This window comes from Lissotriton vulgaris, chromosome 7, assembly GCF_964263255.1.
Source record: "Lissotriton vulgaris chromosome 7, aLisVul1.2, whole genome shotgun sequence".
In the NCBI taxonomy this organism is placed as follows: domain Eukaryota; kingdom Metazoa; phylum Chordata; class Amphibia; order Caudata; family Salamandridae; genus Lissotriton; species Lissotriton vulgaris.
The window spans coordinates 1,279,385,184-1,279,412,477 of NC_141695.1; positions in this window are offsets into that span (position 1 = coordinate 1,279,385,184).

A 27,294-nucleotide genomic window follows, 5' to 3' on the forward strand; every position below is an offset into this window, starting at 1 on the left:
CACACTGCACACAAAGGCAACACGTGAACAGGAACACTACAACGACTCCGATGATCATCAGAATCTTCCAACCCCAAGTCGACATCAGGCCCCAAAACCACCCAAGTAGCGTCCAATCCCCTACATCCACGTGTATGGATTCGGAGATCTTATGCAACCTCGAGATGGCTTGATAGACAGTAGGAGCATTATCTGGAATAAAAATGCAGCAGCTCGAATGGATCACCTTACATACCCCACCTCGATCTGCTAAGATGACATCTAAAACCATACGGTTTTGTAACGTCATAAGTCTCTCCGCCTGAAGTTCAGTGGTGATATTACCAAGGGCACTAGCAGTAATATTAGCTGTCGATTCTACCACTCGAGTCAACTGTCTCAGGTTCCTACTATTAACCATAGGTCCCCAAAACGGGAGGAAACCCTTGAAAAAGTCTCCTGCCTCTTGACCGGCAGTATCCTCTTCGCTAATTACGCCTCATACAACTCTAGTCTTATGATAATCGGCATCTACAGTGAACATCGGAGGCAACAGATTTGCAATGAAACATGAGCCCATGAAGTCAGCGGGCAACCATGCATATGCACGATCATAGCAGATAAAGTATGTACCCTTGGCAGCCAGAAACACAGGGGACGAGACCATCGGCAGTATGTAATTTTCAGTGCAAGCACTTGCTCCAAGTCGGGCTTGCGATCTTCGGCCACGACCCATGAGACAAAAATTACCAGTGTGGGGTACGACCCATATCGGAGGCGAGCTTTTAAGCTGCTTTTCGCTAGTGAACGCACTATATTCACCTCTACTTAGGACCCTATAGGCCTGTATCTCTTCTTCGGGAATAAGCGAGGGATCATAGATATCACTATCTAAATCCTCTATTGCTATCGACAAAGGTTTTTGATACGAGGTAGGACCAGAGTAGGGGGAACGTGGTTCTCGAATGGGGTGGAAACCCAGTGCGCTTCGAAACATTGTTTGAAATGCTCGAGCTGACCCTTGGGAACTATACGGTAACACCAAATATGGAATTCCCTTATCCGTAGTATGTGGCATCAACCCACACACCCAACAGTTAGTAGTATTAACCACTAACTGATGCTGATGAAGGAGCTGAATAAAGGAATTGTTGCGGAATTCTACACGTCTAGCCTGTTCGTGTTCGGGTAACATGTGGAAGGAATGGGGAGAAACAGTGGAGGTAAGTTTAGGATCAGGAGTAGGAGTAGGTGTAGCAGAAGGCAAGAAGTAAGACATCGTATAATACACCCCACCCGCCAATAATGCAGAAGCAGTCAAGAACAATACAAACAGTTGGAATATAAAACATTTGGTACGACTGAGTTGCTGCAGCTTGAACCTGTGAATCTGAGCTCCCTCCAAATCATTCAGCTTCGAGAATGCCATTCCCTACGACCGTCCGCAACGTTTCTTGACGCACTTCGTTCTGTGTAGCAATAGTCAATCCCCAGGAGTTCCCAGGAACCGACGGCCTTTAACCTAGCGTCAAGACCTACTATCCAGAAGGAAGTACGCGCGCGGCCCTACGGCCTTTAATGCACAGTATGTATATATGCAAAAACAAAGTCTCTCAGCTGTAAAAGCAAAAGTACAAGGAATGAAGCTCAATATATATATATATACAAAATAATCACAGTAATATGAATGTTCAAAACTGATCACGGAAAACGGGATAATGCAGTTGTCAATACAGCAAGGCAAGATCTTTTTATTTGTCCTTAGTGCGAGATCGCAAAAAGTATCGGGTTCTCCCAGGACGTGTCTGCTCGTCAAACAAAGGATCCGTTGAAGAGACAGCGTCCTGCTGATCAGTTGAGTGTTCTGGTCTTGAGTCTTTTGATGCTAATTGTTCAACAGTGTCTTTCTGCTGCGCTGAGGATTCTCCAACAGGCTGTGCGTCGCTAAAAGGCACAAACGCCGGCAATGTTTCTGTTTCAGATGACGCAATGCCTCTCCTTACCCACGGGTCTGCCGGCAAAGGAATGGGGACTCCTTTGGTGTGGGTGGCATGCACCCAATTCTTACGTCCCTCGAGACGGACGGCAGTCCTCGTGGCAAGGAGCACCTGGTAGGGTCCAGTAAACCTCGGGTCCAGGTTATTCTTGCGTGAAAAATTTCTCGTCACCACCCAGTCTCCGGGCTGGAGCTGGTGGCCTGGACCCTCCGTCTGCGTCGGCAATGCGTCGTAAACCTGTTGGTGAATTAACCTCAGTTTAGCAGTCAAGTCATGTAGATAATCAATCAACATTGGGTACTCAAGATCAGAGAACATTCCTGGCCTAGGAACCCCCCACACATTCGCAGGACGGCCGAACACTATTTCATAGGGACTAAGCCCTACTCGGGAGTGTACAGTCGCCCTAGTTGACAGTAATCCCAAAGGTAAAGCGTCAGGCCACGAAAGACCAGTCGTAGCCTGAATCTTTGCTAACTTTAGTTTAAGGGTGCCGTTGTACCCTTCAACCAATCCAGCTGACTGGGGATGATTGGCGCTGTGGAATTTCTGATTAATTCCAAGGCCCTTACACACATTCTTCATCACACTACCCACAAACTCACTTCCATTATCTGACCACACGACTCTAGGCATTCCATACCGAGGAAAATATTCCTTCAGTAGGATTTTCGCAGTAGACAAAGCAGTATTGTCTTTGAGAGGATAGGCCTCAATCCATCGGGAGAATGCGCAAACCACAACTAAAACGTATTTCAGGTTATTGCATCGCTCCATATGGATGAAGTCCAATTGAATCACCTCGAAGGGATACGAAGGGGGAGCAAAACTGCCAGGAGGAGTTGGGGTTCCTTTGCCAGGATTATACATCATGCACACCATACAATTCTTCACCAAACGTTCAGCACATTTCGTAATGCCATCATTCTTCCATACAGGGGACAACAATTTACAAATACCTTTAGCGCTAATATGTGCTAACCCATGCGCCATTGTCACAACGGCCAGCACATACGCATCAGGCAACATCCATCTTCTCTGATCAGTCAAATCAATCCAACAACCATTCGCATCCAACTTTCCCGTACTTTCTTTCCACTTCATCTTTTCAGTCTCGGTGGTCTCATTCTGAATTGCTTTCACACTCTCGATAGTGTTCTCACACATACTCGATTCTGTAGGCCACCTAACCGAACTCGTCACATACATTCGAGTGCTAAGGTTCCGGGCAGTCTCCTTAGCAGTCTCGTCCGCAAACGCATTACCACGACCAACATCATCCGCCACCTTACGATGCGCACTACATTTAACAATCGCAACTTGCGTAGGCAAAGTCAATGCGTCCAAAAGATCATTCACAAGCTGGCCATGCTGTATCTTCGTACCGTGCGACGTCAAGAAACCTCTCTCTCTCCACAATCGTCCAAAACTATGTGCGACGCCAAACGCGTATTGGCTGTCGGTAAACACATTCACACGTTTCCCTTTCGCTAACACACACGCTCTAGTAAGAGCGATCAGCTCTGCAGCCTGGGCAGAATTCTGATTCAACCTTGCAGTCTCAACCACAGTATTCAATGTTACAACAGCATAAGCAGTAGTCACATCGCCATTCGGCAACTTAAAACAAGACCCATCCACATACAAGGTACCATCCGGATCTTCCAATGGGGTGTTTTTAAGGTCAACTCGACCTTTTGTTTCCTCTTCAGTCCTCAAGTAGCAATCATGTTCTGCTACTTCATCTGACTCTGTGCTAATTGGTAACAAAGTTGCCGGGTTTAGAACATTACAACGTTTTATTTGAATGTGGCTTGCCAATAATGTCAACTCGTACCCAGACAACCTCGCACTCGTCAAGTGCTGAGTTTTCGTTCGATTCAAAAGAGTATCGACTGCATGCGGAACCATCACCGTAAGCATATTATCCATGACCAATCCTGCTGATTGTCGGATGGAGACCGCAGCTGCCGCTGTTGCTCGTAAACAACTCGGCAAGGCTCTAGCTACTGGGTCCAAGGTCGAGGAAAAATATGCGCATGGACGTTGCTTACCACCAAAAGGTTGCGTTAAGACACTCAAAGCACAACCTTCCCTCTCGTGAACATATAACGTAAATGGCTTACTGTAGTCAGGAGTACCTAACACAGGAGCCGAACACAATGAATCACGCAATTCAGAAAAACTTTTCTGACAGTCTTCCGTCCATGGTAAAGGAGTCGTAACATCCTTGCACGTAAGAGCCACTAATGGTTTCGCTAGCAATGAAAAATTTGGAATCCATTGCCTGCAGTACGACGTGATACCTAGAAAGGCCCGCACATCTCTTTGGGTTTTTGGCACAGCCATTCGCGCAATTGCCGCAATTCTCTCTGGGGTCAACCTCCTTCCCTCCTTTGACAATAAGTGACCTAAATAGGTGACTTCTTGACAACAATATTGGAGTTTAGTAGGTGACACCTTGTGATTTAACTCACAGAGATGTTGCAGCAACGACACCGTAGCAATTTTGCAAATGTCCTGAGTATCAGCAGCCACCAATAAGTCGTCGACGTATTGGATCAAGGCCGCACCAGCCGGCAACCTAAACGCATCCAGTTGACCCTTCAAGGCTTGGCTGTAAATGGATGGACTTTCACAGTAGCCCTGAGGAGCGCGTTTGAACCGGAAGCTACGCCCACCAAGAGAGAAACCGAAAAGGTCTCTGCTCTCCTCGGCAATCGGGATGCTGAAAAACGCATTTTTCAAGTCAATCACCGAAAACCACGATGCAGAAGCTGGAATCAGAGTCAGTAGCGCCGTGATGTCAGGCACAACAGGGAATTGAGGAACCACAATTTTATTCACCTCTCGTAAATCGATAACAAAGCGATAAACAGGCGGTTTTGACGGATCTGTACGTTTGAGAATGGGCAGTACAGGACTATTGCACACGTTTCCCCGAGTCTCTTCAATAACATCTTTCTCGATCAAATCATAGATGATCGCTAACAATGCTCGTTCACCATCAAGGGAGATACGATATTGGGGAATACGTGGCAAACGCACATTAGATTTCAACTGAACAACATATGGTGAGATATCAAGTAGGCCCACATCATTTGGACCCGTTGCCCACAAAGACGCAGGAAGAGAACTCAATTCCGGTGGGAGCTTATCGAGGGACAAGTACATGGGAGAGACAACCCTCTCTCCTAACGTAAGCTTCACACCCGCAGGAGAACAATACAAAGTCGCATACAAACGTTTAAGCAAATCCAGGCCCAAAAGATTTTCGCCACAACCCGTGGTTAGAATCAACGGAGCTTCTAGCTCACGTGGCCCAATCTGAAGGGGCAAAGGGCGTGAAACTGGATTGCTAACAGGGGCGCCAGAGAATCCAACGGAAATATTTGTTAAGCCAGACAAAGGTGCGCCAGGGAGTTTCGAATGCATGATAGAACTTTTCGCTGCACCAGTGTCCAACAGAAAAGGCTCAACGACGCCCGATGTAGCAACTGCGACGTAAGGCCCTCTCTGATCAACAGGAACTGATACCACTCCCTCTCCTTGTCTTCGGCTATCCTAGTAATTACTGTCGTCAGTTCCCTGATCGACGTAGTAATCGTCTACATTGTACTGCGCAGATCGTCCTTGCGATGATCCACGTTGATCAAAACAATTATTGGAATCGGATGAGTTATCAGAACGATCGTTCTGAGAACCACGACCTCTACCACGTGATGCCTGCTGTGAACCACCACGACCTCCTCTAGATGAGTTACCACTATTACGTTCGTTTAGAACAGGACAATTGAATTTAATGTGGCCTTCTTGTCTACAATAAGCACATTGATTGTACCCTAACGAAGATCTTTGGGAAGAGGAGTCATTACGAGTTTGGGATCGATTCGATTGCGGCTGCGATCTGTGTTGTTGCGAGTTATTCTGATTTGAACGTGGGGGATACGCTTGCTGAAGCAGCACTTTAGTTTTTAGCTCTTTCGTCTTTTTATCAGCACGGTCATTCTCTTCTTTCTCTCTGTTCTCATAATATTGTGCCGTAGCCAATATCTGAGCTGAAGTAGAAACGGCCCATGCACTTTCTGAATTCCTCAATTTATTACTCAAATCGGGCAGTAAGTTTGAAACAAATGTATCCACGAACAACCTTTGACCACCCTCAGTACCCATATCCTGTCCACTATGGTCAATGAATGCCTCCTCGAACCTCGTAAAGAAGTCGGAAACACTCTCATCTTTCTTCTGCTTACAGGCTGACAATTTGTCCCAGTTCACCTTCATAGCTGGCATAAGAGTTTTCATTAGCGTAATAATTCTTTGAGGAAGGTCAATAATCAACTGATCGGGTTTAGTAGCAGCCGCTTGTCCGGCATCTGCCGCTACAATGGCAGCCCAAGCACCACCTAATTCGTTCGGATGGTTTTCATGGCGAATCTTAGCCCATACCGGTTGCGGTACGACATTGCCGAACAACATATCGATATCGGCAAGATTCATTACCGTAGCATCTACGAGCTGCGATAATTCCTTGTAATACCCTGTAGGGTTCTTGCGAGGGTCAGGCAAAGATTGCTTCACCTGTAACACTTCCGAGCGTTTCCACGGGAGATGTATCCATACTCTCTGGAAGTGCGCCAATACCGGAGGAGCAGCATTTGGATTAGCTGGTATCCAAACCGGTGGAACTTCACGCATAGGGAATTGACCAGACTCATCTGTCTGTCTTTCGACATCCTCGACAAACAAGGCTTGAGGTATAGGAGTGGGACGAAAAGATAGCAACCGCTCGACAGCACGTCGAACGTTGGTATCCACTATCAGCCCATTTGCGAACTGAAGCTGAAGATCAGACAGAGCGGCGAGCACCTCGTCAGGCGCATCGGTCGCTATTTGATCATAAAGGAACTTACACATTTCATTAAACACATATCTCTGGGTTGGTATATTAAATTGACAAAATGTATCGAGTACGACACGGGGTGGACTTCTAAGAGGATTTACCATCCAACCCATCGCCATATTATATAGCGCAACGCGTTCTCTGTTTCCAGGAAGCTGACTACGTCTCTGAGGACCATCTGAACCAGCGGACCCAAGAACAGGTCCGAGTGAATGAAAGAAGCTAGCCGCAAGAGGAGAATTACGACTACGAGTAGAGGGAGAAGAATAAGACACAGGATTAACAAGTGAAGGAGTAGAGACAGTAGCAACAGCAGGAGTTAACAAAACAGGAGCAGTAGCGGGAGCAGGAGTATGTGGAAGCGGAGGAGCAGTAGGGATAGCAACAGGCAAAGGAGCAGGAACAGTCGGAAGGGCAGGTGCAGGTTGAGGAACAGGGGGAATCACAGGGGCTGTGGTACCCTGTACGTACGGAGGTGGCGACTTCATAAGATAAGACATTAAAGGATCCTCAACTGGCTCTTCCTTCTTTTCCGGCTCCATAGGCAAAGCGGGATAACATTTATCTACGGTCATACGCTGTAATCTGTCAAACACTTCCTTATCCTTAACCTCCTTATCATGCTGAAACTGCTCTGCTTTCTTCACTATGGTAGCAACATTATCTCGCTGAGTACGTTTATTCTGTCTGATTTCTTTCTGTCGGGCTTCTTTACGCCACAACCGAAAGGCATCAAACATGGCCGGCCTTGACTTTCTTTCAAACAATTTAATCTCTAGATTATCTAAGATCGGGGCCTCGAAGCTACCATGAGGTGGCCAACGAAGGTCACCATCCTTCTTCGTGTATTTAATCCAATAATCGTTAAAGGTAATTGGGCCTAGCCCATGTTTACTATAGAGCTCATAAGTGGGAGTTCCAACCGGAGGTATCGGACACGAGTCCTCCAGTCGGGAATCCGTTCCACAAGGTCTGAAACAACTAAACAAAGTACTGCGGCCAGGCATCTTGCACACTAGCCGAGTTTCACAAACTTCAAGGGTTACGGGATTTACCAAGTCCCAGCAAAGAACAAAACCCTCGGTTTTTGGCGGCTGCAGTCGTCAAACAACACAACAAAGTACGCTAGCAAAGTGTCACCGACAAAAACACTCACACAGCGTCAACAACAAAAACACTCGCAAAGGTGCATACGACAAAAGCACCAGCAAAGTGTCAACTACTAAGAACTCTGGGAGCGACCCACAAATACTTAACTCAAAGATCGATGGCGTCTCCAGGAAGGCCCGTCAATCGTCTCGCTATACCAAGGTCTACGCCAGGCGCCAAAACAGGTCTACAGTCAGGGCAGCAGTCCGTCGCAGCCGTCAGGAGGCGGGAATCTTCGCGGGAAAAGTCTTCGGGCCACTTATTTCGACAACAGGATCGATGAAGCGGAGTGCACCTTCCCTCGGAGATTTCACACAAAGTTCCTCACGATCGTCGGGCTTGGACCGGTACCACTGATGCAGCCCCACGTTGGGCGCCAACTGAAGGACTGGGTTCTTTAAGACCCAGCGGTGCCAGGGCACAACACCTGAAACCTTCGTGGGTAACCTGCTCCGGCGTACGAATCACAGAGACACGGGACACTTCCTTCGGCGTCAAAGATTCAAGGTTTATTTGCTGCAGGGAACACAGATATCACAGGAAGTACATTGAGTGTAGTTCGGGGAGACTGCTTCAAATTGGTTCTGTGGATCGCTCCTTTTATACAGTTTTTACCCATAGGACAACATGGCACACAAAAGTTTACAACCCGGTTCCCACCATTATCCCCCAGAGGGGTCGCTTTGGTCACTTTGAAACACATCAGGTCCGGAACATAAGTGCGGAAGCATTTGGCGGTTCCCAACTGTAAAAACCCATCTTCCCAACATTAGCGAATTCCAATCAGCAGTAAAACAGATCGAAATAGGAACAAAGACAGGTGCAGAGGAAGACGGAGACAGTGGGGAGATCGGAAAGGGTGTAAAAGGGGAGGTATCGGGAAACACGAGATACAGGCATCAAAGGGACGCGCCTAATGAGATGCACGGCTGAGACAATAAGTCCGTGCGGCAAGATGAGCCTTGAGCGGCACCATCTGCCTTACAGTAGCATCCCCCTCGTCATAAAGACACTTACAAAGAACATGTGTCTTCCGCAAATATCAAAAGAGTCCCAGGGTCGCGAAGCGGACATCGTCCGTTCGCTGACTACTTGAGGGCAAGAGACAAAATGGATGCCGTATCTAAAATGGAACCCGTGGGTACAGATGAAAAACCCATATAACAAACGAACGGTTTAGGTTAGCACAGCGAAACTGCGCACACTTACTAAACTCGTCATTTGCGGTTCATAGATACCAGACTCGACCATATTCATATGAGTCGAGAAATTCCACTTACAATTGTCACGGAACCTCAGAGGGGGAATGAGCACGCCTTCCCTCGTTCTAATGGGCTTGTCAGTTTTGAAAAAATTCTTTATTTTATCAGAGAATGACAGTTTCCTTTTTACTCCATACATCATGTGCGGTCTACCTCGTATAATCTGCTCCTTATGAAATCCTAGGTACTTTGGATTCGGTATGAAATCTGGATACCACATACAACTCTCCAGACTCGCTTCTAACTCGGCTTGATTAATTTTGTTTACCTTTGTGCTTCCAATGCTAGCGCGACTTTTATTTCGCGATATCCAATCAGGTCAGAGAATACAAACACCCTTAACCAATGGGTGCGCGGCCTTTTCGCAAGACAGAGTCTCACGCTTCGGCACTCACCCCTCCTTTACAAATTCAGCTCCACTACACACCCGCTGTCTTGACCAATGCCAGCGCGGCACGGAGTGACGTCAGAGCAGCTCTCCGACTGACTCCCTCCTTTACAAGGTAACGGAAACTTTTTACTCTCTCTAAAGTGCGAATACAGATTTTATTTAACAACACGCAACGTTTGCCACTATGTCTGAGTGTTCTAAAGAGGTAAAAGAACTTTCTTTCGCTACAAGTAAACCACTTCTGTCTACTTTTCATTCACTCTGGATAGACTTCTTTGCCTGTCCCTTCACACTAGTAACATAGAACCCGTTATTCTTCTGACTCATCCACCTTAGTCGGGGATATGCACTGAGCCAGGATTTCACCAGCGAACTATCTTACTTACCAGACAAGCCTCGGAGACCCTATTACTCCTTCCGTATGCGACCCTTACTAGGTGATATCGCAATGAAAGTTTTATAAAGGACTCGTAGCTATCATTCACTCTAGAAAAAAGGTCCTAATTAGTGCTTCCAGTTATCCTTAACCCTGCACTAATACCTCAAACCTAGTGACTTCAACAGCTAACCGGATTCTGCTCACCGTTAGCTAAATACTTCCCCGGGGATTCGGACTACACTGAACATTCACAAACAATAGTTAATATAACATTTATAGCAGCAATGCAAAAATCATGTATATTTACATATAAATCCTTAAAACATTTCAAAATTTTTGAACCAATACAATAGAAAATCAGCAGCACATTTTATTTTCACGGTTTGTTTATGACCTATCCTGTCTACCTAATCTAATTAGTCCAAACCATCCTCTGGCTGCCAGAAAATTACTGATAGAGCGCGCAGTTCTCCCGGGTCACCTGGGTTACCAATTCTTTACACGCACTGGGCCCTGGCGTGAATACCTCACTAATAATTTGGGTGAACCAGGAGAGGACTATTTGATTTCTCCTCCTGCACGCTACTATGAGCAATTAAGGTTTGGTTTCACCTCTGCATACCATGTACCTGACTTACCACAGGCACAATTTTTCTGACGGATCTGGAGCTATAAGGGAGAAATAGCAGACAGGCCTAAGATCAAATACTTTTTATGAACAGTAAAATACTTTTCCACAATTTTCTGTAAAATGACCACAGACACCTGAGGATGTTTAAAACTTTATATAAGTTCAGAGAGAATATGACAAAGCAATAAGTGATAGGCAGAATAATGCGTCTAACATCAAAATCAACACCATAAAATAGCTATAGATTAATGCTAAGACCATTTGAGTATATGGGAAGACTAAAAGGTAAAATTTTTAGAACAAAACTAGTCACTGCAACTTTATACTAGAACATAGGATGTGGATGGGACCTAGAACATGTACTTAACCTAAGTGTTTAACTATTCTTACTAAGTTCACCGCAATTAGGCTAAAGGTAAGGGAAAAATTGGAACATACTAATACAATGTAACAGTTGGTAATTTTCTAAGGGAGGGGAGAGAAGTGGAACAATTCTAAAACAATTGCATATAACTCGTTCTCAAGGTGATAGAGCAATATCACGGCAAGAGTGCTTTATTAAGAAAGTAGAGAGAGAAGACGAGAGAGAGAGAGAGAGAGAGAGAGAGACGCAAACCCACAGGTTAATATTTACCTAGGTCTGAGAGAAGACTAACCCTGGCCACGGGTCAGTTGGAAGGACGGGGACAAGGACCCTCAGGAAGGAATGCCAGAATGCGAGCAGGTACAGCTCACGGACAGTAAGGACAGGATACCCCTCAGGATTTGGGATCAGGACTGGGCTCACCAAGGTACGACCAACACCCACAGCTTCAGAAGCAACGCCAGCGTTACCCCTTTCTGCAAGTAATCCGCCAGTAACCCCGATTGGGTTTTCGAATTCCCCAGCAAAGTGCTTCGCCAGCACTTAGGATTATTTCCACCCCTTAGGAGTTTGTGGAAAGTATGGACAGAGTGCTCCGCAGCACTTCAGATTGAGCACCTATAGAGTTCGTAGGGTCAGTGACAGGTCTGCTACTCGGACAAGTCGGACAATTTTCCTAAGCTAAACTAGGGCAATTATACTGTTTTGGGGGCTCTTAGACCACCCACTAATGTTGCAAGTGACAGTTTCCCACATTATGATTGGTCAGGAGAGGTGGTGCGGTCATTACCACCTCCTAGAGTTCAGCTTTCTCATCATTAATATTCAATTTTGCACACCCGCCCCTCGGGTTCACGTTCCCAGGCATAGGAATACAGAATACAATACAAGAGCACAGCATATAGCAACAGTGTATGACAGTTCAAGGTGCGATCTTGCATCTTCGGGATGGGTTCCCAGGCGCATCGGGCTTCAGGAGCCAGCTGGCTAGTTTTAGCTTCTGCGCAGTTAGGACTTTCCCCGGTCACCTGACAGGGTTCAGAGGAGCCTCAGCATGGCGTCGCTCATGTATGTCCCAGCCCACAAAGACGCGGTACATGAAAAGTAAGCGAGAACGAATTAAAATCACATACAAAATGATTACACTGTATACCATGATAAAATACTAACCAACCCTTATTTTATAAGGACTATAGCATTATTGTTTAATGCGGAAAGACAGATAGGCAAAAGCAGCGGTAGCAAGCGGAGAGCATGGTGAGAGACAAGCGGCCATGTTTGCAACAGTGCGCATGAGCACAACTTCCCTCCAGAATGCGAGTGCGTCACATCACATGGGTATGACCGACGCATGCGCAGACTGAATTTCAGCGAAGCAGCCGATTTTAGTGCAAGCTTCGTTAGTATGAGAAAAGACACGCAAGCAAGCATCCTGGGGACACCCGCGTGTTTAGAAAAACACTCAATAAATGACGAACAATAGTGTTAATACGATTATACGATTTAGGCAAGGGTTTTGTATGAGAGCAGGGCGCTTGCACGCGAATCCCAGCTCCATCACACCTACGCGTTTCGATCCAGAAGGTTCCTGACCACTGTAGTAAACTACCGTGATCAGGAACCTTCTGGTTCGAAACGGGTAGGTTATATATATCAAGTACCAGTCCAAACTTTCGTTTCAAAGAAGGCGCTGACACCGTGAATCAATCCAAAGTAAGATGCTTTATTCCGCTTTACAGCCCATCGGCGGTATCCAACCACCTTGCTCACTACATCTGGCTACCACCTCAATCATTGTTATGTACTAAGACATTTTGACAAGTTACAACTGGTTCAGGTTGTCATGACAACCCTGTCCTGACACTTGAAACAACATAGAAGAGTTCTGTATGTATTTGAACTCCATGAAAAAACCCCTTCTATCGGTTGCATTTATGCATTGTACATGTATTAGACTAAATGTTACGTTCACATTTGCCCACTCTGTGGTACGTAATATTGGTTATAAATACAGAATTTGTTCACAAATTATAATAAATTTAAATAAAAAACAATCTGAGATAATGTGAATTAAAGGCAATTCACAACAGTATCTTAGTCAGTTCAATCATTAGACGGGTGCCCTGTAATTTGGTTAACGCTAAACTCACAGGCCTGGTTTAGTGTGTTAAATTCTGTCCGAGTGGATGCATTGATCACCCTATTTCAAGTTATATATTGTCTTAAAATATGACAATGAGTGTTGCCATGTGTGATGGGTTAGAAAATGACACAATATGTGTGGCGGTATCGCTAATCTCATAAAAACAAATTGATGTGAGTTTAATCAACTCCCAGTGGATGTAGCTATCACCCTGTCCCATGGTTGCCGTCTATTTAGCTTAACAATGGTTGTTCCAATGTAACTATGTACATAGGGTTCTGTTGACCATGACGTTTGTTTGTGTTGTGAATTGCTATGTGTTTAAAGTGTTGTTTGAAAGCTAAGTAAGTGCTTTGTGTAAAGTGACAACTAAGATTTAAAAAAAAATTTAAGTAGGTGAGTTTCAGATGTTTACGGAGTGATTAAGAAAATTAGGCCAAGCCGCTCTGGACTAAAGGTGGACATTAAGCGCCTCATCCGCGTTTAACCCATTAGGACTCTTTGAGTCAAGCAGGATTATGTATCTTGACTCCAGGCCTCTTAATGGCAGTAGTCGATTCCCACCCCTGATGTTCTTGGGTATGCTGTCAATTACAAAATACGTCAAATCCTGTGCGTTCCCTGCGTGATGCGAGTTTATGTGTCTGGCTACAGGGTATGCCTGGTCGTCATTAGCTATTGCCCTATGGCAGTGTTTCCTAAACTGTGGTCCGCGGACCCCCAGGGGTCCGTGACACATTCCCAGGGGGTCTGCAGGCAGCAGTTTTAAAAGCACTGCAAAGTATCTTGTATAATTAGCAGTTTTCAAACTACAATACAAGTGTCAAGATAACATCAGTGATTAATGTACCTGCTGGAGAGAGATGAGAGTTTTGTCCAGAGACAGCTTTGAATTATCTAATGTAGCACAGAGGGCTAATATGCCTCCTGCAAAGAACATGTATAATGTTTTTTAAAAGCAGATTATTTTGTTACTGTGCAGTTCATAAGTGACAATCGTAATCTAGCATTGTGACCTATAAACTGTCATCAAGGAGCTGCTTGCAAACTGCAAGGTAAAAGTTAGTGACATGTTTTTCCCATTATCCTGATGCTGCTAAAAAGGTTCATTTGGGTGGAAATACATTTTTATTGTTAAAGTCAATGCTAACCACTGCGTTTTGTTCTGAATCCTTAGTTTGTTCTTTTCCAGACCACGCACTATTTAAAAATGCTTACCAGTATGAATGACGTTAATTCTACACCTTGTAGTCCTCTGCCTTATATGACTTTTTCTATACACTGATTTACATGATTCACTGTCTCTATATGTGTGTGATGTAAAGTGCTTGACATCCTACAATGGTATGAGAGATGCTACAAAAAATGTAATACATGTGACAGAGGGGCTATGGAGAGATGAGAAGCACTGTTGGAGGGTGATAGTGGGGGTATCATTGAAGAGCCCCAAAAATGATTGTCGTATTCTGGTGCATAGTAAGGACTTATTTTACTATTCTTTAAAAGCTAATACAATTCAATATGTAATGACAGCTGTGTTGTAGACTGGGCCATTGTTTCCTAAATGTTTTCTTTTTTTTTGGGAGGGGGGCTCCCAAAGCCCTCTTTGCAGTGGCCAGGCTCACTCACTGCACTTGGTCTGCACCATATGGAGACAGGTCTGAAAACATTTGCCAGCGCTGCTTTGGGTTTCCAGTCTGGCCCTGACAGAAGCAGGAGCCTCGTACTGCGAAATAAAACCAACTATTTAAAAGTTAGTCACGGAGATACAGCACAAACCTTCCCATTAATTTTCTTAATTTTTTTGCTAATTCTTTCAATATAAAATACAACAGAAATTGCAGGGAGTGTCGTTAGCCTCCTTGGCTTAACGACATGCTCCGCCACTTCAGAAACGCAGGGTTGCACCTATATTTACAAGAATATGATGCAGCCCTGTGTTTCCCCTGCGCTCGCTCTACACTTAACTTTGTGGCGCCAACGCAGGCACCCTTGCACCATGGTGCAAGGAAGTCTGCGTGCAGGGGAAGAATGTTTATGAACAGTAAGGCCCCCCTTCTGCACATAAACAATTTCGAAATGCCGTTTTGTCACTTCTGTATGTGCTGCTTAATGCAGCACACATGGAAGTCACAAAATGTTTTTTATTAAAAAGATTGTTGTGTGCAGGAAGGGTCACCTTCCTGAACATAAACAATCAAAGGCGTTTCACAAAAACGAGGAGAATTAAAGCATTTCTCCTTGTTTCGCCAAGTTAAGACCAGGTTTTCCCTGGTCTTAATTTTGGCGCTGCCTACCATTTAAGCTGCCCTTGTTAATAGGGGGCAATGTCAAAATCAATGGGTGATGGGGTGGATCGCCCACCGTAACATCCACTGCCCATCCCTTTCACGCTAAGCATAGGGTGAAAGGGGGTGTTATTTACAAGCCAGCGTTAAGCCATGTTAAGTGGCTAAATGCTGCCTTGTAAATAAAGCGGAGCGCCTGATACCACGGGAACGTCCCAAAAAGTGATGTTCTCATGGTGATAGGGGTTTGTAAACATGCCCCTAAAATACTTACTAATTAAAGTATTTGTTTTGTGTGCACATATGTGTTTTTGGGGGGAAATTACTGTTTTAATGTTTGAATTTTAAATCCTACAAATTGCTTGGGGGTCCCCGGCTTCCAGTGGTGACTCAATGGGGGTCCACATGAGTCAAAAGTCTGGGAACCACTGCCTTAAGGTGTTTCAAAATTCTCACATGTGCCTGGTGGATGGTGCTGCCCACATATCTTTTCCCACATGTGCATACAAGTACGTAGACTGCGAACTCAGTTTTGCATGAGAAGCTCCCCCTAATTGAGTAAGGTGTTTGTCTGAAAGGTAGCTTAACAGAGTTGATGTTAAACCCATGCTTGCAGGCTTTACATTTGGTGCACTTTCTGAATCCCTTTTGGGCCTGAAGTCACGTGGTTCCTTTAGCGTTAGTTGGGGTATTACAAACTAACTGGCTCCTCATCGATTTGGCCTTTCTAAAGGTGACTGAAGGAGATTTGTCGCAGAGAGGACCTAGGATCGGGTCATTGGGTACTAGAGGCCAGTGCCTGCTTAGGATCTTACCCAGGTTGGCATGGTACGTGCTGTAGCCTGTAATGAGTCTCGGGGTGTTTTGTGTGGTTTTGTCCTTGGTGTTATTTTGACTATTCTGTTCTGGAAACAAGAGATCCTTCCTGTTCTTTTCCCCACATTTTCTCTCTGCTTTGTCTAGTGTCCTCTTGTTATAACCCCTATTTCTTAATCTTGAAAAGAGGGTTTTCTTCGCATCTTTTAGATCTTTCTTTGTGCTACAATTATGTGTCATTCTAAGGCACTCTGCATATGGTATCGACTCCTTTAGTTTGGTAGGGTGAAAACTCTGGGCATGTAGTATTGGATTACCCGCTGTGGGCTTCCTGTTTGTCTGTGCCTGGATTTTATTGTCTGCTATGAAGAGTTCCAAATCTAGAAATTGAATTGATGTATTGTTTGTAGTGCAAGTGAAAATGAGGTTCAAGGAGTTCTCATTAATCTCTGATGCAAAGGTTTTTGCACTCTCACTTGACCCTTTCCAGAGAATAAAAATATCATCTATGACAGAGGCGCAACTAGAGACAAATTTCGGGGGGGGGGGCTAAGAAAAAAGTTTGGGTGGGGCTAATTCTTCCAGCAGTATGCAGAGTGGAGATGAGATGCAGGGGCTCTCTAAAAAGGGGCGAAAAAACAACAAAGCCTCATTAACAAGCAAATGGTCTTTTAAAGACCTGTGAAGTACTAGGGTGTGGCTGTGTTTGTGCCCAGGAGGCTGTCTCAGCCAGGCTGACACACACGGCAGGGGGGAAGGGCTAAAACCCTTTGAGACCAATGGGCATTGCACGCCTGGAGAGAGCCCAGAGATGGCTACATATTACACATTAGTGTTATGTAGTTTTATATTACATCTTTGTGTTGGGTAGTTAGCTTGAAAACCCTGTTTAAAATGTTTAGGTTTTATATACTTGCATGAATAAATTGTTGATACAACAGTGGGCAATGGTGAGGGACTTCGGATTTATGTGATACAATGGCTGCAGGGTTTACCACATAATTATTATAGATTTACCACATTTGTCATATCATTTTACTACCTATTCTTTAGAATTAACAAAGAATGTTGCTTCTAGCTAATGATGATGTAGCCTTGCGGCTAGAACGGTGGTCTCAGCAACGATTCTCAACATCATGTGATTCTGGGCAAATCACCTTATCTCCCAGTGCCTAACAAAAATGAATGTGCACATCTGTAACAAAACTGGTGCTTATTGAAAGCGCTCTGATACTCGATGTCTCGGGTCTAGATTATGCTAAATAAAACTCTAAAAATTTAAAAATATATATATATAATGTGCCACCTAAATTGCAATTTTTTATACACAAATTAGATAACCTTGCTGCATAATGCGGTCCTCCAAGCCACTTACTCTCAATATTCTTCACAATGTAAACATCCGCAGAGTGGTTTGGGGGATATCATTTTGATGATGAAATATATATTCAATGGCAATCCCTGTGAAATATGGGTTCATATACTACTGCATTCCGTGTAAGAAAAGCACCTACATATGTAGTATATTAGTACTAAGGAACATTAAAGCTGTGAATTCTTTGTGAACTCCATCTATCCCCAAACATTTATAATCCTAATTGGAACCAAGGAGAGAGCCACCCTCCTTGCAACTTCTCAAAACAGTCAGAGTGCAAAAGACAGAGACAGTATCTAAGACCAGAATGTGACGCAGATCATACCTCTAGGTAAGCAAGGGCTAGTATTAAGAGTTGCTGCTACCAACAAGCAAAGGTGAGACACGTCATGCACTCACTCTCTTCTGCCTTGAAGTTGCGGGGGCTGGTATTAACTTGAGACTGTAATAATATAACTGCATCTACAATGGCCCTCCAGCTTCACAGCTCAATTGGTTGCAGATGGCCCGGAATGTCTCACCTGTCTCAGCGTTGGGTAGAAGCGATCATGGTACAGTAGCAGCTCTAAATCCCTTCACTGGTTACCAGTTATAAGATGGAATCCTATTCAAACTTGACTGCTGGATGTATACATGTATACACTGCTGTAGGTTGAATTTATGTACTTGGTCCTCCTCTATCTATCCAGCAGAATCTCACTCTACTGTAACATAAACAATCTAAGAACTCAGGATAAATTGTTTTTGAAAGTCCCACAAGTCAACTTTAAAATTAAGGCTTCAGAGCTTTTTCTGCCCCAGGCCCATCTATCTGATTGATTGATTGAGACCATATATAAAGCGCTCACAGCTACTTCAGTAAGAAGTGTTGCGATGCTCTGAGGAGAGTGACAGTGCCAATCAACTCGGTCAGTAAGATCTGGACTCTCTCCGAGAATTGCTGAGATATCCGTCCAACTTGACTTGCTTTAAGAAGGCACTAAAAACACATATTTTGGTGTTACGAATCCACATAAGACCCGCACAGAGAGTCTGATAGGTAGGCAGGATTCAAGCAGCGAGAGATACCACATTCAATCACAATATGGAATGACCTGACCCCTTATGAGAAAGGAGAACATCATATCATGAAATCCTTGTTTATTTCATTTAAAAGCTCTTCTGTTTTGTGCATTTATTTAGTAAGGCATTGGAGTGCTGCAGATAGTCGTAGCAATAGGGAGAAGAAGCAGGGCAATGTATGAGCCCTGCTAACTTGTCAATTTCTCCTACAGGGAGGGATCTCTTTCAATGCTAATGTCCTTATATTATGTTCAGGTGGCATACGAGGCTCCTTCTGCTGCCACGGGGCCTTGTGAATACATCACACAGACCAGTCAACGAGCCAGGCCGAACCCATCAGGGCGCACTAGAAAACCTTTAACAGATCAATACGTCGCTTCTCTCAGCCAATGTTTTCTTAAGTATTTTTATTATACAAATAAGAATGGCCGAGATGTGACTTAATATGCAGTGTGTGCTATAGAAGAGAATTCCCTCAGTGTTGTCAGAGCGGGAAATGTTTGAGCACTGCGTGGAAGACTCAGAATTGTTACTATTCCACTGCTACCGTGTCCACTCCTCGTGAACTTGGATGTGCACGACTGAGGTACAGGACATGGACCCCCTTCATCTCAGTGAATAATGTCTCACTGCTACAGACACTCCTTAGATATGTTGCGTCACTTATGGTGACGCTGATGGCAGTTCACCGGCTCCTGCCTGTGACGTTCTATCTAGACCCAGACATCTAAAAGCGGCCTTGATGTTGCAGTTTTATTTTCGAACACTTAACTGCCTGGGCACAACAACAACAAGAAACAGGCCCCCAAGGCACAATGATGTCATCGTGTGTAAATGGTAATAGAGCTCTGATGCCTAACAGGGCCTGGTTCATGCTTCAGTAAATTGAAAAATAAATACAGAAATACATTCCATAATTCCCATGTGGCAGCACTCTGACTGCAAACGAGCTATTCTTACTCCCAATATTATGTCACGGTTAACACTTCAAACACTTCACATATAAAATGAATGCAAAGGCTTTGCCTCATCTAGTACAGCCACTAAGATTTCAAGTTTTACATTCCTGCGCTCATGTGATGTTTTGGCAGGCGCAGCACAGATTATACTGTCTTTTATTTACACCTTATCCCCCGCGTCTTCCAATTAAATTGCCCAAAGACAAAACAGTTACTGAAGGAAACTATGTCAGCCCTTCTACTATAGGGAAACCAAAGCGCCATCAAATATTTACCAAGACGTGCTGCATATTCAAGGAGGAAATCGTCACTGTGCGTTTAGCTCACCAAATGTACAAGTCCACTTTTATGGCAGAGCGTGCCTAACCAAAGTCATTTCCTAATTGTAAGAGAGCTGCAATATGTAAGCAGGCCTGCCTCGTTTTTTCCCCTCAAAAGCCTCATTTACAAGTTAATGGTCTTTTAAAGACCTGTTAACTACTCGGGTGCTGCTGCAATTAGATCCTCGCCAGCCCCAGCCTGCAAAGCTTTGTCAGCCCGGGCTGACACACACGACGGGGGGGCTGAAGCCCCGTGAGCCCAATGGGTGTTGCGCGCCTGATCTATGAACCTTTTGTAAACTACCACATTGTTTGTCATTTGCTGTTGATGTTTGACCCCCAATACCTGCTCCTCCTACCAGCCCTTATGGAAATTAGCATAGCTGCGGGAGAAGCAAGTACCTATTGCTGAACCGTGCGTTTGTTTGTAATGTAGCCTGTTGAAGATAAATATGTTATTTTTAAGACACCATTCGGTCATCTCTAGTAACATACAGGTGTGTTGGTGTAAGGATCGGTCTTCTGCCTAAATAGTGTTGCAGAGCTCTTAGCCCATCATTGTGTCTGATACTAGTGTACAATGATTGCACATCAAGGGTCATGAAAAGATAATCTTCGCTCCAATCAAAATCGTATATTTTGCTCATAAAGTCCCCACTGTCTCTTATAAAAGCTGGTAATTCATGCACAAGAGGTTGTAAAAAGTGGTCAATGAAAATACTTGTATTTTGGAACGGGCTCCCTATGGCCAAAATTATTGGTCTCCTAGGAGGCTGTTCTGCGTTCTTGTGCACCTTAGGTATCAAGTATAGTTGGGGGGTTCTGGGATAGTCCGTTTTGAGAAAGTCAAACTCTGGCTTGCTGATGAGGCCCATTCCTTTCCAGCGATATAGTTCATTGTGGTACTTTTCCTGGATCCCCACAATATGTGTTGGGCTGATTCGATTGTAGCATTCCTGGTCCTGTAGTTGTGAGAGTGCCTTGTTATTGTACAGTGTGAGTGGCCACAGGACTATGTTTCCACCTTTATCCGACCACCTCACCACGATGTCTGGTCTTGCTTGTATTTTTCAAATTAAGTTGTTGTACTTCACTCTTTGGTTATGGTTGTGAGTGGTAAAGTCCCTGGTGCTCAGGAGTGACAATGTTTTTAAGTCCTTAATTATATATATATATATATATATATATATATATATATATATATATATACAATCTCACTGATGCTTAAAATGTCGGGTGCAGACACCAAAGTTTTCTGCTCACAGGAATAGTTTATTTACAATGCTGATATGTGGAGTTATATATAGCAAAACTTTACTTACCTATAGAAACTTACCGTAATAATATTTTTGTCCTCAATATTCTTGACATGATATTTTGTCCTACAGTACTTTTGGTTTTGATATTCTGTCTAAAACCCACTGTCTTGTTGGCATATATAGTTGTCATACACTGTAGTTCACACACTTTGGGGTTTGAAAGATAACTGTGATATGCAGATTTCTTAATGACAGTAGGACAGTATGAAGCTCTGTTGCATGATATACTATAATGAAAATAGAACCATTGCTGCAGTTTGCGCGTAGAGGTTCATAGAATAAGAAAATTAATAACAGAACAAGCATAAATGATGTGATAATTTGAAACTATCACAATAGTGAAAACCTGTTATGTTCTGAAGAAGATCAAAATGAATTACTGACTGGTAGAAACATATTGGTGAATTGTAAGTTGATTCATAAGTGATTTTTATGTGAAACATTACAATATTGATTTCATTGTTTGATCCATAGTTCTAAATGTTTTACTTCAATGGTCTGGCAATGCTTTTGATGCCAAGGATATTACTGAGTATTAACATTATTGATTGTGCCTTTGTTCAACATCTTTATCACCACAGCAGAAATGCAAATAGGCAATATATCGAAGTGCTTGGCCAATAAACATGGACCAGCTAAAAATATGAACTTCATAAACAAGCTAGACAATTCTCTATTGTGCTTGATTTTCGATCTTAAATATGAAATAAACATTATCAGCATATAACTACTTCTAAATTCTAATCAACTTGGATACATTGTTTAGTACTGCATGCTGTAAATTGTTCCCTTTGCTCAAAGAGTGCATAATGTCGCGTGGCCTACAGCGGCAAACAGGAGGCATTGATATTTTCAACCACGAAGAAGAGATGGGTTGGTTGGTTTTTCACTCAAAAATCAGTGTTGAAGTGGCGCCTTTGCTTAAATACTGCATCAGACTACCATTCTGCTGTTGTAAATGATAATAAGTGGATGTTTCCTCATCTCTACACATGTCCCCCTAAATGGATGGAGACAGCCTATCTGATTGTATCTTTGCAATAAATGCCTGATCTGCTTTATTCGGGGGGAAAAGGAGGGGTCAGGGTAGCCTGCAATGCAGGTGTCCATTTGGTATCTGCTCTGTGTGTGGGAGGGAACCTTGGACCACTGTTGAACACGCATTAGTGTGTGTGGGGGGAGGGGGTACACTAATATGCAAGGGAGTTTGCACTGCTGGTGACCATATAGCATTTGTTCTGTGTGTGGCTGTGTGTATGCAGTCTTCTGCATGCTCTGTACCTGTTCTGTGTGTACATCGGCAGGATGCTCTTACTTGGACACTGCGCTGGGACTTTGCACCCTCTAGCCCCCCCCCACCTGCAACAACCCTGCACTTTCCCCTTTTTGCACCCAAAAGACTCCCTTGCACCTTGCATTCTTCTTGTGCTCTGCACTCACTCCATTGCTGCCTATACTCTCCATCCTGTGTACTCTCCCTCCCCTCTCTTTCTGCACTCAAAAATGCCTCTTGCACTCTTTTTTTCCCATGCACCCAGTCACCTTAATATTGTGAATTGTCTTTGCCTTTTATAACGCCCATGGCTTTTGGCTTTGCATAACGCCATCTGCTTTTGATTTTACATGCACATCAGACTTCACTATCTTACAGCACAGGGACAAGCAAGGGTGCAAGACTGCCAGTCAGTGACGTCGTTAGCCCCCCCACGCTTTTTCAGCCTAAGTGGGGGTGATGTTGACACATAACTATGCATGAGCCTGTTCTCTCTGCAGCTCTGCAGCCAAATGGTTTACAAAAATATAAAGAAAGGGAAAATCGGGAAACATCCTTTACAACGAAACTTTTACAACGCAGTGCTATTACAACGCAGGTTTTACAACGAAAACCATTACAGCGCATTGCGCTGGGGGGCGCTCTAGGATAGGGAATAGATTTAATTTACTATCCAACACCTTCCCTAGTGTCCACGGGGACTGGAGTTGGAATAGTAAATTAAACTATTCACTATCCAGCACCCCAAAGCGCTATGCGTTGTAAAGGTTTGTGTTGTAAAACTGGCGTTGTAACAGCATGCGTGGTAAAAGCATGCGTTGTAACGTCATACATCCGGGAAAATCACCAGAGACGCGAAGCCAGTCACAGTAAAAGAGGCCCCAAAGGCGAAAAGATGAGAGAACGAAAGAGTGTGAAGGGCAGTAGCTCCAGTTGGGGCAGTAGGTGCAGTGGCATCGGGGCTACGAGGCCTGAGTGGCCCACTGAACCCTGTTTATTGCTTGATGTTATAATTCAAAAAGCAGCTGGGGACCAATTTCTTCCTCAAACCAAGGCCCACAATACACTGGCTACTGGGAGTGTGAGAGAAGGGCTGGGAGGAAGAGAGAAACGAAGAACATATGAAAAGAAGAAAGAAATTGTGACAAAAAGGAAGGGCTAAAATCATTAAAAGATTAATGCAAGGGTGAAACGATTGATGGATGAAATGTAAAACATATCTATTGGGTGGGTGGAAGAAAGAATGGCTGGGATGATGAAAGGCTGGACTAATGTGTGGATGGATGGTTGATGGATGGAAGTTTGGATGAATGGGTGAATTGATAAAAGGAGAGAGAAATGATGTAGAGCTGGAAACGAAGGGATGTATGAATGGGAAAAGGATGGATGAAAGGCTGGAATTGTGAGTGGAAGGACAGACGGATGGATGAAAGAGTAGTAATGAATAGAATGGTGAAGAAAGGGCGGACAGAAGCAAGAAGAGATGGATGAATGCACGAAAGGGTTGAAGGATGAAGACATAGATGGATGAAAGGTGGGATGAAGGGACCTCATTTAGAGTGAGTAGGGCTTTCTCGCTTCGCTCATCCAATGGCATTCGAGGTATGGACCTAATGGGGGGGGGGGGGTATTTCATTTTCTGGTTGCTCTCCTTGCTGCCATTTTGTGGAAAATAAGAACCTGCTACTGCTGCTAATGTGCTACCTCTTCTGGGTGATTCTCAAGTTTGTGAACAATTTTCAATTAAAGAAAAACTACAATATACAGAAGGTAAAACTATACTCATTGCCAATGTTTGTCTCCTCCTTTATTCTAGGAAAGTATGAACTTTCCAAAATGTCAACCTTTCTCGATTAAAACACCCTCTTAGATGGATTAGTAGTCCTCAAACCAGTCACTGATTGTGTACTTTAAACTCAGGCCATCAGAATGGACTGAAAAGGATAGTATTTGACTGTGACACATGGATTGCACTTCGGTGACCCTACAGTATATTGTGTCTTACAGCATAGTATGTCTGGGCCCATCCCTGCTGCACCCTCAGCCTAAAGATGCCTGCACATCATCTGGTTATCAGCAGAGCCTCCCTGAATCCAACGACAGTCTTCGGAGATGGGTGGTACCCAGCTGTGGAGATAAGGGGGGGTCATCGACCAAGAGTTTGTGCTTTGCGGCACAGAAGACAGGAATAAAGGTACAACTATTGGGCTCAGGACAGAAAACTATATTCCACAAGCATGTGTGGCTGACTCCCCCCAAAAATTCAAGAGTGAGGCACCCCTTAACAGGAAGGATATCTCCCTAATGTACTGAAAAACCTTTGAGAATCAGGTACATTGTAATTTCATTGACCTCCAGCAGGTACATTGTAATTTCATTGACCTCCAGTTACACTCAGACAGAGGGGCATAGAGATGTCATTGGGTTGCATGGGGGATAGAGAGAGGCCATTGACCTTGAGCTCCATTAGCAGACAGAGGGTGGTCCCTGATTTAAGACTGATCTCTCAGGCATGCAGGGTTCCAGAGGTCATTGACCCATGGGTATTCTTTCAGACTGTGGCAGGACAGAGAGAGTTTATTGCCTGTCTAAAGTCAGTGTCACTGAGGCGTGGCTTTTCACCGAAAGAAGATGGCTGCCTGCTGATTCAGCTGCCTGACGGGCAGGAATTAATCCGAAAATAACAGCAATTAATTTATTTTCTACATACCAAAATCACAAGTCACTGGCAGCCCACAGTCAGTATCAGAGAGAATGAATTCAGGGCAGTAATGATCATGTTTGTCACAAACATGCAAACAGCATTTAAAACATTTAAAAGCCTTTTGCATGAAGCAACCAGCTGCCTCTTCAGGTCCCAGCCACCATGTCATGTTATGTATGATGCATTGAGAGCTTGCCGAATATATGTCTGACTTTGTTCTTTAAAACATTTCTGTTTTCACCAACCTTGTTTGCTTTAGGGATCCACATTAAAAGCTCTGAAACTGCTAAGATTAATGTGCTGTCTAATTAAAAGGCAAATACAACCCGAGAGAAAAAAATTGCAATCTTCACAAGCTGTGAACTAAATGTCACAGAAAGGCCATAGATTTCCAGCAGTGGAAGACACATTTCTAGCTACAAATGAAATCCAAATTGCAATGAGTTTAAACTGAAAAACAAACTGGGCAAAAAAGGAATGAAATTTAATACTCAGCTCCTGGAGTGCCCTGTTGCCTTTTGAAAGGGTTCACACTTCACATATTTGTTGCATGCCTTTGTGTTTTGGCTGGCAATATGGAAATTAATTTTTGCTTTGTGGCTGTCAGCAAGGCATTTCATTTGCGTGTACACAAATAAAATGTCTCAAATATAAAAAATATATTTTTTAAGCATCATTGTTTTCCTTCTTATTTGCCTGCTGTTGCAGCAAGTTTAGAGAATTACAAATGCCAAATGTTTTTTTTATTTTCTGCCATCATTTCCTTTGGTCCTTTGTATGAGGGATTATACTCTTTCATTTTTGCTTACTGACAAACACCTTTATTCATGTGGATGGCACAGACTCAGTAATACTAACACGTTTCTAGGCATAACTTTCAGTTTACTTTATTTCCAGATGAGATATATTTTGTCATTAGCAGCAAGTGGTTCCTCAATTTCTGATATTTTTACCAGCATTTTGTCAGCCATTTTCCTGCATGGGCAGAATGAGAAAACTCACATTAACTAACACCACTTGTTCTTTTGAATCTTCTTGAAATACTACACTTTGAACTTAGAAGTATCTTCTCCTGAAAATATGGAAGAACCTCATAATGTGAGGCTAAATGAAAATGCCCCTACCTTGTTACCAAAATTGGCTCTAGCAGAAAACACTTTCAGCTCCCTCATACCTAAACAGACCCAGAGGTGTTATTATCATTTTTTCTCAAATATACTGACTTACTCAAGGACATTATGGCTGCAAAGGCAAATAAACTATTTTCATGCTGGTTATAACTTAGATTTCTCTAAAGATATTGCTAAAACTCCTGCCGGCAGACAAAAGTAATTCTTAGAAATGAAATCAGAACTCAGAGCTTTTAATGCCAGATTTGGTCTTTGTCATCCATGCCTTTTCAAAGTTATATATAAAAACAAGATAACAACATATGAAGAGCCAACCACAGTGAGGACATTTTTGGATGACTGTAAAGAAGAACACATGGATACTTCTAAAGTTTCTCACTGACTGAAAGCTAAGTACTGATAGTTTTATGAATTCTATTCACACACATGTTGATGCAAATGTTTATTTTCTCCTTTATTCTTGCAGGATCTTTCAGTCTCAATCTTTATTATTGTGCCTTTATGTTCTGTTATACATGATCACATCCTGGTCCGTCTTGGAGTGCAGGCATGTCGTCTTCATAATGTGGAATCACCACCCTCAACCTTTTGTTTTGTTTGTAGATGTATGCCTTTTTTCCTTTGTTTACTGCTTCTCTTTATCTTTCATTCTCTTTTCTACATTTCTTTCTCATCTATTTTCCCACGCTCTCCTTTTCACCGCTAATCTAATTCTACTTTGCTTTCTTTATCAATGTCATGAATTCACAATGGATATGTTTTTATGTTTTAGTTTGCTCTTTATCAGTTCTTGGAAGTGTAGCATTTTAGGTTTTAACTTAATATTTGAGTATGGTACTTGGAGTAGGTA